The sequence below is a fragment of the Trachypithecus francoisi genome, unplaced genomic scaffold (assembly GCF_009764315.1).
Source record: "Trachypithecus francoisi isolate TF-2019V2 unplaced genomic scaffold, Tfra_2.0 Lachesis_group13, whole genome shotgun sequence".
In the NCBI taxonomy this organism is placed as follows: domain Eukaryota; kingdom Metazoa; phylum Chordata; class Mammalia; order Primates; family Cercopithecidae; genus Trachypithecus; species Trachypithecus francoisi.
Genome location: NW_022681458.1, coordinates 99,016,617 through 99,029,660, shown reverse-complemented (window position 1 = coordinate 99,029,660; position 13,044 = coordinate 99,016,617). Strand labels below are relative to the sequence as shown.

The 13,044-nt window shown below is 36.8% G+C and overlaps 1 protein-coding gene across 14 annotated transcripts in view; it reads right to left on the bottom strand.

The window, feature by feature from the left end:
• The window catches only part of GTDC1 (glycosyltransferase like domain containing 1), a 403,927-nt gene that overhangs the window by 274,576 nt on the left and 116,307 nt on the right, over positions 1 to 13,044 (bottom strand). For all 14 annotated transcript variants that reach the window (XM_033231599.1, XM_033231600.1, XM_033231598.1 and 11 more), the window contains one exon: positions 1,167 to 1,231. The gene's annotated coding sequence lies outside the window, so the exon portion shown is untranslated. The remainder of the gene's footprint in view (positions 1 to 1,166; positions 1,232 to 13,044) is intronic.

The following is a 13,044-nucleotide window of genomic DNA, read 5'->3' as shown; positions in this document are numbered from 1 at the left end:
AGAAGGTATTTAGTCCATCCCACCATTAGTATAAATCACTCTACTTAAGGAGAAAGTATCTCTTCAAATTTTCTACCATTTTAAGTTCAGTAATTTTCAATCGTGGTCTCCTACCCACCAAGAATAGATGAGGAAAGTGGATATACATATGCGTTTGAAATTGCAGTGGGTGTTTACCCATTCCTTGTCAGTAGCTTGCATTTTAAACATGAATTTGAGAGCCCTGCAGGTTTTGTGAGTAAGAGGTAAGCTCAGAGTCCCAGCTATGCAGAGTTCATGGTCCACTGGAGACTTCCGTTCTAATAAGGCAGTGTTCAACAAGTTCACAGACACCCTCTAGGTTCAACAAGTGGTAGCCATTAATCCTTCAAATGACAGAAATTTCTAGAAAGTAACTGAAAAGAATAAAAGGCAATTTTGAAAATTATACCAAGGGTTTCAAGACAGAATATAAACAGTTTCACATTAATTTGCTTACCTGATTACATCGTAGATATCTACTATCTTGCTTTATTTCCTCTGACCTACTCATGCTAAAGTGTATTAAATATATGCCCTGTATGTACTTAAAAGATCTCTAAAGGCTCTTGTAAAAATGACCTATTTCCCCAAGTGATGAAATGTGATATAAACCACTCTAAAGAATATCTCACTCATCTAACCTCAAAGAAAGCAATATCAATATTGGAAAAGAAAACTGCTTTCTGATTCTTCATCATCTTGTCCTTTTCCATGATTAATCTAAAGTACATATCATGATGTTTCTTAAGGGCCTGGTTCACAAGTTATCTGCAAATTATCAGCAGCCACTGTGGAGGCAGTACATGTAGGTGCTGCTGTAGATTTAAGACGCTCAGTAGGCAGAACTGAACACTAAGCATGTGGGAGGCTGAAAAACAGAAAAGGGGAAAAAAAGATTATAGCTATAGTAGATTTCCACCCTTCTGACAGTTCAGTAAGAAGAGTGAAATGTACAGGTTTGAACTAGCATTTATGTGAACATTTTTTCCATTGGCCAATGGGTGTGCCTGCATTTGGGGTGTTTTTCTAGGGAAAATAACTATGTCCTACCATCTCTGAAAACTATACTTAGTGGCTTTGATTCATGGAAATTTGTTCTGCTTGTTTTGTGGAGACAGACATATCCTGGCAGTTCCCCTACTTACTTCTATTGCAACTTTTGCAGCAAGATGAAAATGCGTTCTTCCCTATGGTCTTCTTGAAGCACAACCTGGAAGAAAGATGATTCCCATTAGATACAAGTAAATGGGGGGAAGCTGGTTTTTAAATATATGATTCAAACCAAATGGCATATAGCACATTAAAGAACAGTTCAAATACTCTGGCTAAGCTTGAGTTTTGTTTTAGAAAACTGCTTGAAACAAATAAGCATGAGGTTGAAAAAGAATAAGAAAAAAAAAAACACTTCGCTGCTATGGTGGAATTTGCTAAAATACAAAGGGAATACACTATTTGCCCATTTCAGCAATAGTCAGAGAAAGCTACAAGTGGTCACCTTGATACCGCAGATGTTCACAAGCATATAGGGTGAATACAGACATTTTTGCACCACTAGCAAAGGCTACTAAGGAGTACCTGGAACCAGTAATAGGGCTTCACTGTTTAAGGTGCTAACTCCAAACCAAGGACAGCGTTTCCTTTATAGGAGGAGGCTGTGGCCAGATGTTTGCCAGAAGATGGCAGAGAGCTAAAAGTCTCCTATTGGTGCCTGAGTTTATGAGCCTGTTAAAGCATTGTCTCAAGTACCATCAGAAACCTTAAATTATGAAACATTTAAACTGATTAAGAATACCAGAATGAGGCTGGGTACGGTGGTTCATGCCTGTAATCCCAGCACTGTGGGAGGTCGAGGCAGATGGATTACCTGAGGTCAGGAGTTTGAAACCAGATTGGCCAACATGGTGAAAGCCTGTCTCTACGAAAAATACAAAATTAGCCAGGTATGGTGATGCATGCCTGCAATCCCAGCTACTTGGGAGGCTGAAGCAGGAGAACTGCTTGAACCCGGGAGGCAGAGGTTGCAGTGAGCCGAGATAGCACAACTGCACTCCAGTCTGAGCAACAAGAGCGAAACTCTATCTCAAAACAACAACAACAACAAAAGAATACATGAATTAGGGATGTGGCACTTGAAAAGGAAGAAACAACAAAAAACTTAGTTTGGAAAACAAATACCAAACAGAAAACCCATGTCCTTTTTGCATGGCACTCAGAATAGTATTATACGACATTAAGAAAGAGTAAATGGTCACTCCATGCTTGCTCCCTAAAAGAGCATATAAAATATTTCAGATAAATTTTATCAATTTTTAAGTTTTTCTGCTTAAATAAGCTTTAGTTAAAGAAAAACTCACTTCTTCAGCACAATTTATTCCCCAATGACACCAGATGAATGAAAACCTACTATACTGTTAAAGCTTTTTGAAAGTTTAATTCATTATCGATACTATGATTTAATGATACATGGCTAAGTGCTAAACATCAAATTTGGCAATATAAAATAAGTCAAAGTGATAGCTGTGACATAAATATTTTATACCATTTCAAATTCTATTTAAGATCATCAGAAGTCAAAATGATCTATTTAAGAATTGTCTACCTATCTGAAAATGTATATTTATAATTGAAGGGGGATACAATGTGAAAATATCAATAGTATTTCATACAAATATTTTGACGAAAATGAAAAATCACCATTAGCATCATCCCAATTAAAAACTAATAATGCATTGATAAGATCACAGAGAACAAAAGTAGCCTGAAACCAGCGCTGTATTTTTAAATTTTTATTAAAACTTTTTGTCATTGTACCTGCAATTATTTTAGGCTTGACCCAATTTCTTTATTCCCTAAGCCATGATCATTTTCAAGGTGAACTACATTTTTGTCTACCTCCTTTAGCACTTAGAACTGCTGTGGTAGTTGAAATGTTTTTAACAGTATAGACAGTAAAAATCTGCAATATGCTATTGATTTACTGAAAAGTATATGCTAAATATATCATGTCAATTAAAAAAATAAATTTAAGTCACACTGAAACCTGTAATTAGCCTTCATATGACGTCAATTTAGTTACCTATAATATTCAAATCATTTTCCAACCAAACACCCCGTAATAATTTTAAATCAGAGGAATTGTTGTATTAATATATTCCATAGACACCTTTCTGTTATTAGTTGTAGGAAGGTACAGTTTCAGTGATGATGGTTTTAACACTTTTGATCCCACACACATGAGAAATTGATTCCACAGGCTAATCCACATATGGCTTGATACCTTAAAACTTCAATCAACTGTTGAAAATATAGTTTTGATTTACCTATATGCAATATTTGGAAACTTAAGCTTGTTAAAGCAAAAAACAGTGAGCTTAAACACTAAATGGCTTAATTTGGGGAAAGTGAAACTTGAGCAGTATTTCTCAGTAGGTCATCAGAAGTTTACCTGGTATTTTCTTACTGACCCTTTCTCTCCCTTGCTTTCTGCACCTCCACCCACCAACACACCCAGGTTCTATTTAAAAAGCAACCAATAACCCAGCAGAGTAAAATAGGGTAGTGGTGAGAAAAGTTAGTATTACCTTCCAGCCCACTCATTTATTTTAATGATTCATCACGGAAACCCCAAGTTATTAAAATATACCTGAAATCTCATTAAATAGTAAAAATAAGCATGAAAAGATTTTTGCTTTAAAACATGTCACCAGTGATTCCCCTAACAGAAATCTATTAAGAGTGTGAAGTAAAAATACGTTTTGCTAAAAAACTTTCCTCAAAGTAATATACTACAATCAATTATCATATGGGGAAAAAAGAGACAAGATAAACAGATTCTACTAAAACATTACTTTTTTAAATTCTTCTATAAAAATCAGGCATAGCAAATTCATCTTAACCTCTAAAACCTGAACATAATCTCTGAAAACTGAAATATAATCTGGTATCAAATGCAAAGTAATAATTTTGCAGTCATAAAACTCTATGCACTGAAAATATTCTACATAAATGTGAACAAAGTTTGGCTAATATAAAAGAATCTGCTTCCGGAGCATTAGTCTGAACTGCAGATAACGAACACTTGATGGATACTAATCATTATTCCATTATTTGGTTAGGGGACATACAGTCTAACATTTATGTTGTAGTTGTGTACTACCATATGTACTTAAATAGCAACATTTTGTTTTAATCCTGGGTTCAAATTGACAAAGATGTGGTAAGCTAATAATATATACCCCACTCAATGCTATGGATACGCTAATCTCTTCAACTCTTAACTTTTGTGTCTTGCTGTAGAGACTAAGAACTGAGAATTCATGCATCAAAACAAAGATTTCATAGGAAAACTCATACGCCATATTTTCTGTGAGAAAATTTAAAGCTATTTTCAAATGTGCTTTTCCAATTATATGAGTTGCAATGATCTTTTAAATACATGCTCTTTGCAAAGTTAGCATCTTATATGTATTTGTGACTTTAATTTTCCCTGAAAAACATTTCTTTTTTTTCTGTTGGTTTGGAATTTAACTTTCTGCTTAAAAGTATCAGTCATGGCTGGGTACAGTGGCTCATGCCTGTAATCCTAGCACTTTGGGAGGTCGGGGTGGGAGGATTGCTTGAACCCAGGAATTTGAGACCAGCCTGGGCTGTTGTGAGACTCCATCTCTACAAAAAATTTAAAAAATTAGCTGAGCGTAGTGGTGTGTGCCTATATTCCTAGCTTCTCCAGAGGCTAAGGCAAGAGAATCACTTGAGCCCAGGAGTTTGAGGTTACAGTGACCCATGACTGTGCTACTGTACTCCAGCCTGAGTGACAGAGCGAGGTCCTATCTTTATTTAAAATATATATATGTCACTTATTCCAGGACTTGAATTAATAAAGTGTCTTGGTTAAAACTCACATGCATCAAATGCAAACTCAGCAAATAGTTACTGAGTACTTACCATATACTAAGCACATCACGTACTTGTTTTCAAATATGCACAATTTCTACAAAAAACTAGATAAGTATATATTAAAAATTCAATATATTATTGTAAGGTTATATTCCACATTATATAACAAAATTACAAGATTTTTGTTTGTGTGAGAAGTTGAGTGGTTTAATTCCACTGACAAATAAAATATTAACCCTTTTTCAATTTTTTAATGCTATTAATTCCATGAATAATTTCAAACTATAAAAGCAGCAATGAATTCGTTCTACTGAATACTATAAATATTTTTAACTTGCCAACAGTCACAAATATGGCAGCATATTTATGAATCAACAGAAAGTTTTACACCAGAAAATCATCTCACCACTCATTTAAAGTATCGCATTACCCTTTTAACTAGGTCTCCATGCTACCATACAATCTTGTTGCCATCACACCATTCTCCTTAAGCTAATCACAAATAATCTTTCCAAAATGGAAATGTGACCATAAAATGACATGCTCAAAAACCTTAAATCACCTAAGGGTAAAATCCAAGGCACTACACATGGCAATTAAGACTCACTTCCTGGCCCTTCCTTTCTCTTCACTACAGCCACATTTGGCCTTCTCCCACTTCAATCCCTTTTCTCCAACTTCCCCAGACTCTACTTTGTAGCAAATACCAAACACCCACACTCCTGGAGCTGTTTTAGACTCTTATAACTTCACACTTTCATCTCACCTCCATCAGCCTTCTCTCTCTGTTCAACTAATGAACTTTTGTTAAAATTTCTGCTCATGAATCACCATTTCTGTGAAGGCTTTCGCTGAACTCCTCCTAAACATGACTTCCTTTATACTCTGTAAAGCAGAATTATAATTGTTTCACTGTAGTCACTCACATGTTCTGCTTCTCCATGGGGCTGTGAAAATCTGAAAACTGGGCGCTGTGCCGTTATTTTCCTGAAAGCTGTCTCAGAACCCGACACACAGTACACAAACTAGGTTTTTCTGGAGCTGAAGTGAAAATCTGGGGGACACAGAAAGTTGCTTTCTTCTGCCTTGAAAGTGACACTGGCTTCAATTAACACAGGTTCTGAGCAACAAGTGTCAGGCAGCACTGTACTTGATACTAATGATTTCCCATTATTCCTGAAGTCTAAACTAAAGCAGCAAGTATATCTGGACACATTTTATTATGTTCTCTTTCAAATACTGATTCTGCATTGTTGACAGAAGCAGAATTTATAGGAAATAATAAAATTTTTCATATAGGTATGTGTTTATTTTAACCTACCAATACAAGAGAAGTAACACTGATTAAAGAGATGGGAGAAACAGAATAAGCAATTGAATTCTAGGCCAAAGTGAGTTTTATGGCCTAAGAGAATATTTGTAAACTTCATAAATTTTGAAAATCACCTGCAGTTTCTTATTCTGTTTGATCTATTATCATCCTAGTTTAATCTGAGAAGTGGAAGTAGGATGAGAAGCCAATTCCCTCACCATCAATCTAGAGAGCCCATTCCACCTTTAGTAATTAGGCTTTTATTTAACAGAGAAGAAAAAAAGGCATTTTTAAATACTTTCTGCTAACAATTATTCTTTTTATAAAAGTTTGACAAGATGAATAATGTATTTCCTTCTCAAAGATGGCATTTCTCCAGAAGCCTTCCCCTTCTTGAAATGGGCTGTAAACCAGCTCAGTGGGAGAAAACTACGTTCCCTGATCCATTCGGATATGAATACCCAAGCAGAGAAGTCAAGGTGTGTTCAGAATAATAGGTGAAAGGAAGGCTGATACCATTGTTGAGCCACTTTTCTTTTACAGAATATAAAATATAAAGAATATCAGCAGCAAAGAGTAAGTGACAGCAAGACTAAAACCCAGGTCTTCCAACTCCATATTCACATGGCATTCCATTGTACTTCACTGCAGGCACAGGATACAACATAAGTAAAAGAAACCTCCATTTTTAGGATTAAATAAAAATGTTTAATAATTATTAATATTTAAATGATATATATATATAACAGTATATGTTTTATATGCTTGTGGAATATAAATGTCACTATAAATTAATATATTAATCACATACAATATTTAATAATGCCTCCTCGTTTGTAAAAGCAAGACATCTGTAATATAAGTAACTGAATATCATAATAGTGAAATACTTAAATTGTTTTGTTTGAATCTCTTCTGATTCCTCCCAGAGTCCAACACAATCATCACTCCTCGGAAGATATAGCCCTTATTCTTTACCCCTAAGCGCTGGACAGTCACCTTTTTGATAGAATAATAGGTCTTAAGAACTAGGACTAGAGGGGGAAAAAAAAACAATATTGAAGAGTCACATGCCAACAAAGGTTTGGAGTAGAAAGTAAAGAAGTCAGCCATATAGCCATATTTAGTCTAGCTCAAAAATTTACTACTGTTACCATCAAGCAAAGTCAAGGTTCTCTTGAAAAAACAATCTATAGCATTTCTGTGTACTGCTCACATGTAGGATATATTTATACAAGTAATTATTTAATGTCAATATCTCCACTGGATATTAAGTTCCATGGAGACACTTGACTAGGTCTGTTTTGCTTACCATTGTATCTCTAGCACTCAGCAAACAGAAAGTGTTCAATAAATGTGTGTTGAGTCCATGAACCGTAAAATCCTTTAGCAACAGCGGTGACAATTTCTTCCTAATTCATTCAAGAGTTTTACTATTATCAGACATAAAAAATTACTTCTTCTTATCACTCATTACTATTTACCCTCATAGGCAGAATTTTATGTACAGATTGTATTACCATGTAAATATAATAGGTGGCATCTCATTCAATTCAAAATGTCACCCCTCAATCTAAGGAAAATCGTCTGCCCTGCTGAGGGATTTAGAAACTATGTTCCATGCCATGGGAAAGCATCTTCCCCAACCTGACTGGAGTCTACAAGAATGTTTAATTCAAAAATAGTCACGTCTATGACCTGGAAGGAGTCCACTGGCTTAATAATTATACTGGCATTTTTTATTGGACAGAAACATTATCTTGCTACCCTACACTGGCTTCTATGCCAACATTTAACTCAGACTGAGTTTGTGCAGGGTAATTATAAATATACACACGAAAATGAGTTTAAAATAAGATGACTAACATGTTCTTAACTATACTGGTTAAGAATACTCAAACATGTTTTAATAACTTAATCCATATTAACTACAAAAGTTATTGAGAAGTTTCCCTCTCTAAGTGGGAGACACATACATTTTCAGGTAATTTTGAAACAGAAATAGCAGTGTTACTCTAACATACAAATATTCTCAACGTCCTATTTGAAGTACAGCAACACAAGCAAACATGGGTGGCATTCCCTTGATGAGGTGAAATAAATGTCTCTGAGTCTAAGGTTCTGGATTTAGTCACTTCTAATGAAAAATGAAAAGGCCATAATCTCACAATTATATTTGATTTATCCATGAGGAAAAGTATCTTAAAAAAAAAAAAAAAAGCAAAATCCTAGCATCTCAGGAGGTGAAAGAATATCAGACAAACATTTGGGAGAAGAAAGAGGAATTTCCATAGGGGACTGAAGAGCTGGATTAAGATATCCTTAAATGTATCAACGTTAGACACATTTGATGTTTTTAATATTCATTTTATATCAGTGAAAAAGCACTTTGCAGTAACAGATCTTTTTCTTCTTCTTCTTTTCTTCTTCCCCTTCCCCTTCCCCTTCCCGTTCCCCTTCTTCTTCTTCTTTTGAGATGGAGTTTCACTCTTGTTGCCTAGGCTGGAGGGCAGTGGCGCGATTTCAGCTCACTGCAACCTCCACCTCCCAGGTTCAAGCGATTCTCCTGCCTTACTCTCCCAAGTAGCTGGAACTGCAGGCGCACGCCACCATGCCTGGCTAATTTTTGTGTTTTTAGTAGAGATGGGGTTTCACCGTGTTGGCCAAGCTGGTCTCGAACCTGACCTCAGGTGATTCACCCGCCTCAGCCTCCCAAAGTGCTGGGATTACAGGCGTGTCACTGTGCCTGGCCTACAGTAACGGACTTCTTAAATGGTGTTAGGAAGTGTGAGGTGAAGCCAGTATTAGAAACTGTCCTTTGACATCCAAATCAACAAAACCATGTTTTAAAGCTGTATCAGACCAGGCACAATGGCTCATGCCTGTAATCCCAGAACTTTGGGAGGCCAAGGTTGGTGGATTGCTTGAGTCCACGAGTTTAAGACCAGCCTGGGCAACAGAGCAAAACCCCATCTCTACAAAAATACAAATAATTAGCTGGGTGTGGTGGCACATGCCTGTTGTCCCGCCTACTTGGAAGGCTGAGGTGGGAGGATCTCTTGAGCCTGGGAGGCGGAGGTTGCAGTGAGCCGAAATCACGCCACTGCACTCCAGCCTGGGGGACAGAGACCCTGTCTCAGAAAAAATAAATTTAAAATAAAATAAAAGCTGCATCAGTTAACATATTTATTGATACTGCTCTCATCTCCAACATTCTACATGAATACAGATATGTATTCGAAGTATTCAGTAAAAGTATATTTTCTTCTATTTATTTATTGAAGAAGTTCTTTTTCCAGTCACTATACGTATTTTTAATAATCTTCTGATTTGCCAATAGTTTAAGACATGTGCTGACAGTTTACAAAGGCAACATCAGAAAAACTGGACAGAGTCTAGAGATCTTTAATGCTAAATTTTAAAAAGCTCAGAAACCCAGTTTAGACCAGGGCTGAGTAAATCTGGGGCTAATAGATGTGGTAATGAGAGTTGTATCATTATCTTTAAATATCACAAGGGGCATATTATTAGCTACCCATTATTATAAGAAAAAGAGTCAGTCTGTTAATAATAGATGGGGATTTTTTTTTTATCCTGAAGATATTTAGGATTGAAACTGTTAAATAAAGAAAAGGTATACACAGACAACTGTGCATAATTTCTAGAAGGTCTACTATTGTCCAAAGTTTCTGCAGAGGAAGCACGGGCTTTCCCATATCAACAGCTTGAAGTTTCCTGACTGGAACAAGCACTGTGACTTTTATCTATTTAGTGGCCCCTTGTCTATCTCTTTATCAACTGGTTTTTCAAGGAGACATTCCAATGATACAAATATTTTGTCTAATGAAGCAAAGACCCTATAGCCAGAGTATTCCTTACTGAAGGGGTGGCCTGCCCCTCCACACTTGTGGGTGTTTCTCGTTAGGTGGAAACGAAAGACTTGAGAAAAGGAATAAAACACAGAGACAAAGTGTAGAGAAAGAAAAGCGGGGCCCAGGGGACCGGCGCTCAGCTTACAGAGGACCCACGCCGGCCCCGGCCTCTGAGTTCCCTTAGTATTTATTGACAATTATCTTTACCATCAAAAAGATAAGGGAGTGACTGGACAATAGGACTATGGTAGGGAGGAAATCAGCAGTAAGACATATGAACAAAAATCCCTGTGACATGAATAAGTTTAAAGGAAAATGCTGTGCCTTGAGATGCATAAACCTTTTAGCAGTATTGCTCCAGCAAGCCCCACCTTATTCCTAAAGGTGGTTTTCTCCTTGCTCAGTAAACAGAACGCACAATGGGTGTTACCCGGAGATGTTCCATTGCCCAGGGAGGGGCAGGAGACAAATGTTTTTCTCTTTCTTGAGAGTTAAGAGAATGTTGATGACCTTTAACCATAAGCAGCCTTTAGGCACTTGTTTAACAAGGCACATTCCGCACCGCCCAAAATCCTTTTAACCTAAGTCACCTTTGCACATGTCTCTTGCAAGGACAAAGTTGAAGGTAAGGTCACAGATTAACAGCATCTCAAATACAGAACTAAATGGAGTTTTTTATGTCTACTTCCTTCTATATAGACATGGTAACCAACTGATCTCTCGTTCTTTTCCCCACACTTACAAACTACCCAAAGCTGCACTCCGCATCCTCACCATCTCTTAAAGTAATTTAACACTTTGCAAACAGCGTGTTCAAACAGAGTAAAGTTACTTAGGAGTTAGTTAATCCCCCCTTGCATCTCTCTCCAGCACATATATGCACCATATCTGGGATCATTAGTCTCTCTACCGGATTAATCAGCATTCACAATTAACAAACAGCCTGAATCATTTTAGAGAGAATTTATAACTCAAACTACTAAAACTAGGCATATAATATCCTATATTTTCTATAATAGTTGTTCAATTGATCTTGATAGAATTGAAGTATCCTATTATCCTCTTGCATTACCCTTGTTAAATGCACCCACCTTGTTTCCAAACTTCACTTGCAAGAATTAAATTTAAAATGTCAGATAAGGGCCGGGCACGGTGGCTCAAGCCTGTAATCCCAGCACTTTGGGAGGCCGAGACGGGCGGATCACAAGGTCAGGAGATAGAGACCATCCTGGCTAACATGGTGAAACCCCGTCTCTACTAAAAAATACAAAAAACTAGCCGGGCGAGGTGGCGGGCGCCTGTAGTCCCAGCTACTCGGGAGGCTGAGGCAGGAGAATGGCGTAAACCCGGGAGGCGGGGCTTGCAGTGAGCCGAGATCCGGTCACTGCACTCCAGCCTGGGCGACAGAGCGAGACTCCGTCTAAAAAAAAAAAAAAAAAATGTCAGATAAACTACATCATATTTGGAGTAAATGCCTGCTGGGGTACAATGTGTTACCTCTCGCAGGAATACTTGCATGTTACAAGAGAACAACAGGTGATAGTGAAATTTCAACCATCTGTATAGTAGATGCAAATAATAGTTTGTGAATTTAAAAAGGACTTTTCTAAAGTCTCCAAAATGTAGACTGAAAGCTGCTACCCAATCAACTAATACATATAGTTAGCTTTGCTTTAAAGTATTAGAATATTCTATCACATTTCATCATAATACAAAAAGCTTGAAAACTATGCATATCTTTTGATTCAACAATAACATTTCTAAGGATTAACCCTGGAAGTTATCAAAAATCTTTATTGCACTCTTTCCCCCAATTAAAAACAATCAAAATATCCTATAAAAAGGGATCTCTTACCGGGCGCGGTGGCTCAAGCCTGTAATCCCAGCACTTTGGGAGGCCAAGGCGGGCTGATCACGAGGTCAGGAGATCGAGACCATCCTGGCTAACATGGTGAAACCCCGTCTCTACTAAAAAAATACAAAAAACTAGCCGGGTGACGTGGCGGGCGCCTGTAGTCCCAGCTACTCGGGAGGCTGAGCCAGGAGAATGGCGTAAACCCGGGAGGCGGAGCTTGCAGTGAGCTGAGATCCAGCCACTGCACTCCAGCCTGGGCGACAGAGCAAGACTCCGTCTCAAAAAAAAAAAAGTATCTCTTATGATTAAATGATCAAAAAATATAATGAATATACATTGGCATGGGAAAATGTTTACACTACTGCATGACTGCATGAAATGCATATATAAAAACTATTATGAAATAAGTATCTCATAATATGAGAGAAAGACTACATGCATACAGGTAAACATAAATGATCATTTGAGGTAGAACTGGGAACAATTTTGTTTTCCTGTTTGTGCTTCATTTTATTCTTCAAGTTGTCTTCATTGAACGTGTTTCAACTTCAATTAAAAGAAGCTATAACATTTTTCTTAACTTTAGGGAAGGAGGCCAAATTGTTTGATATAACAAACTACTTCCCAATTACTGAAGGCTTCCTCCCTTCCAGAAGCTTGCAAGTGGTTTTCAAATTATTATAAATACTATTGCTATAAGGAAACTTATTTAAAAACTAATCAACAAGGGTTAAAACTAATGGTGCTATAGCGATTCAAAACATTATCATTTGGTTTGCAAATACTGCTTGTTTAAGTAATGTATGAACTAAAAGTAATTCTCAATCTTAAAACGTACTTGTTTATTAAATAATTATAAACTGATCAAGGTCTATACATATATAAGGAATCTGAGGCTGTACTTTGACGGTGTGTTAGAAACTAAAATAATTATTTTGGTACTTATAGTTTTGAAATGGAACATGAAGAGGTAAAATATAAACTGAAAGTTTTAAAGTTCAAGGAAAATGCCAAAATCTAGTTATGCTTTGATAATTAGATATGGGTCTTGAAATAAGGGCAAATATTTAATTAAGGTGAACGAAACT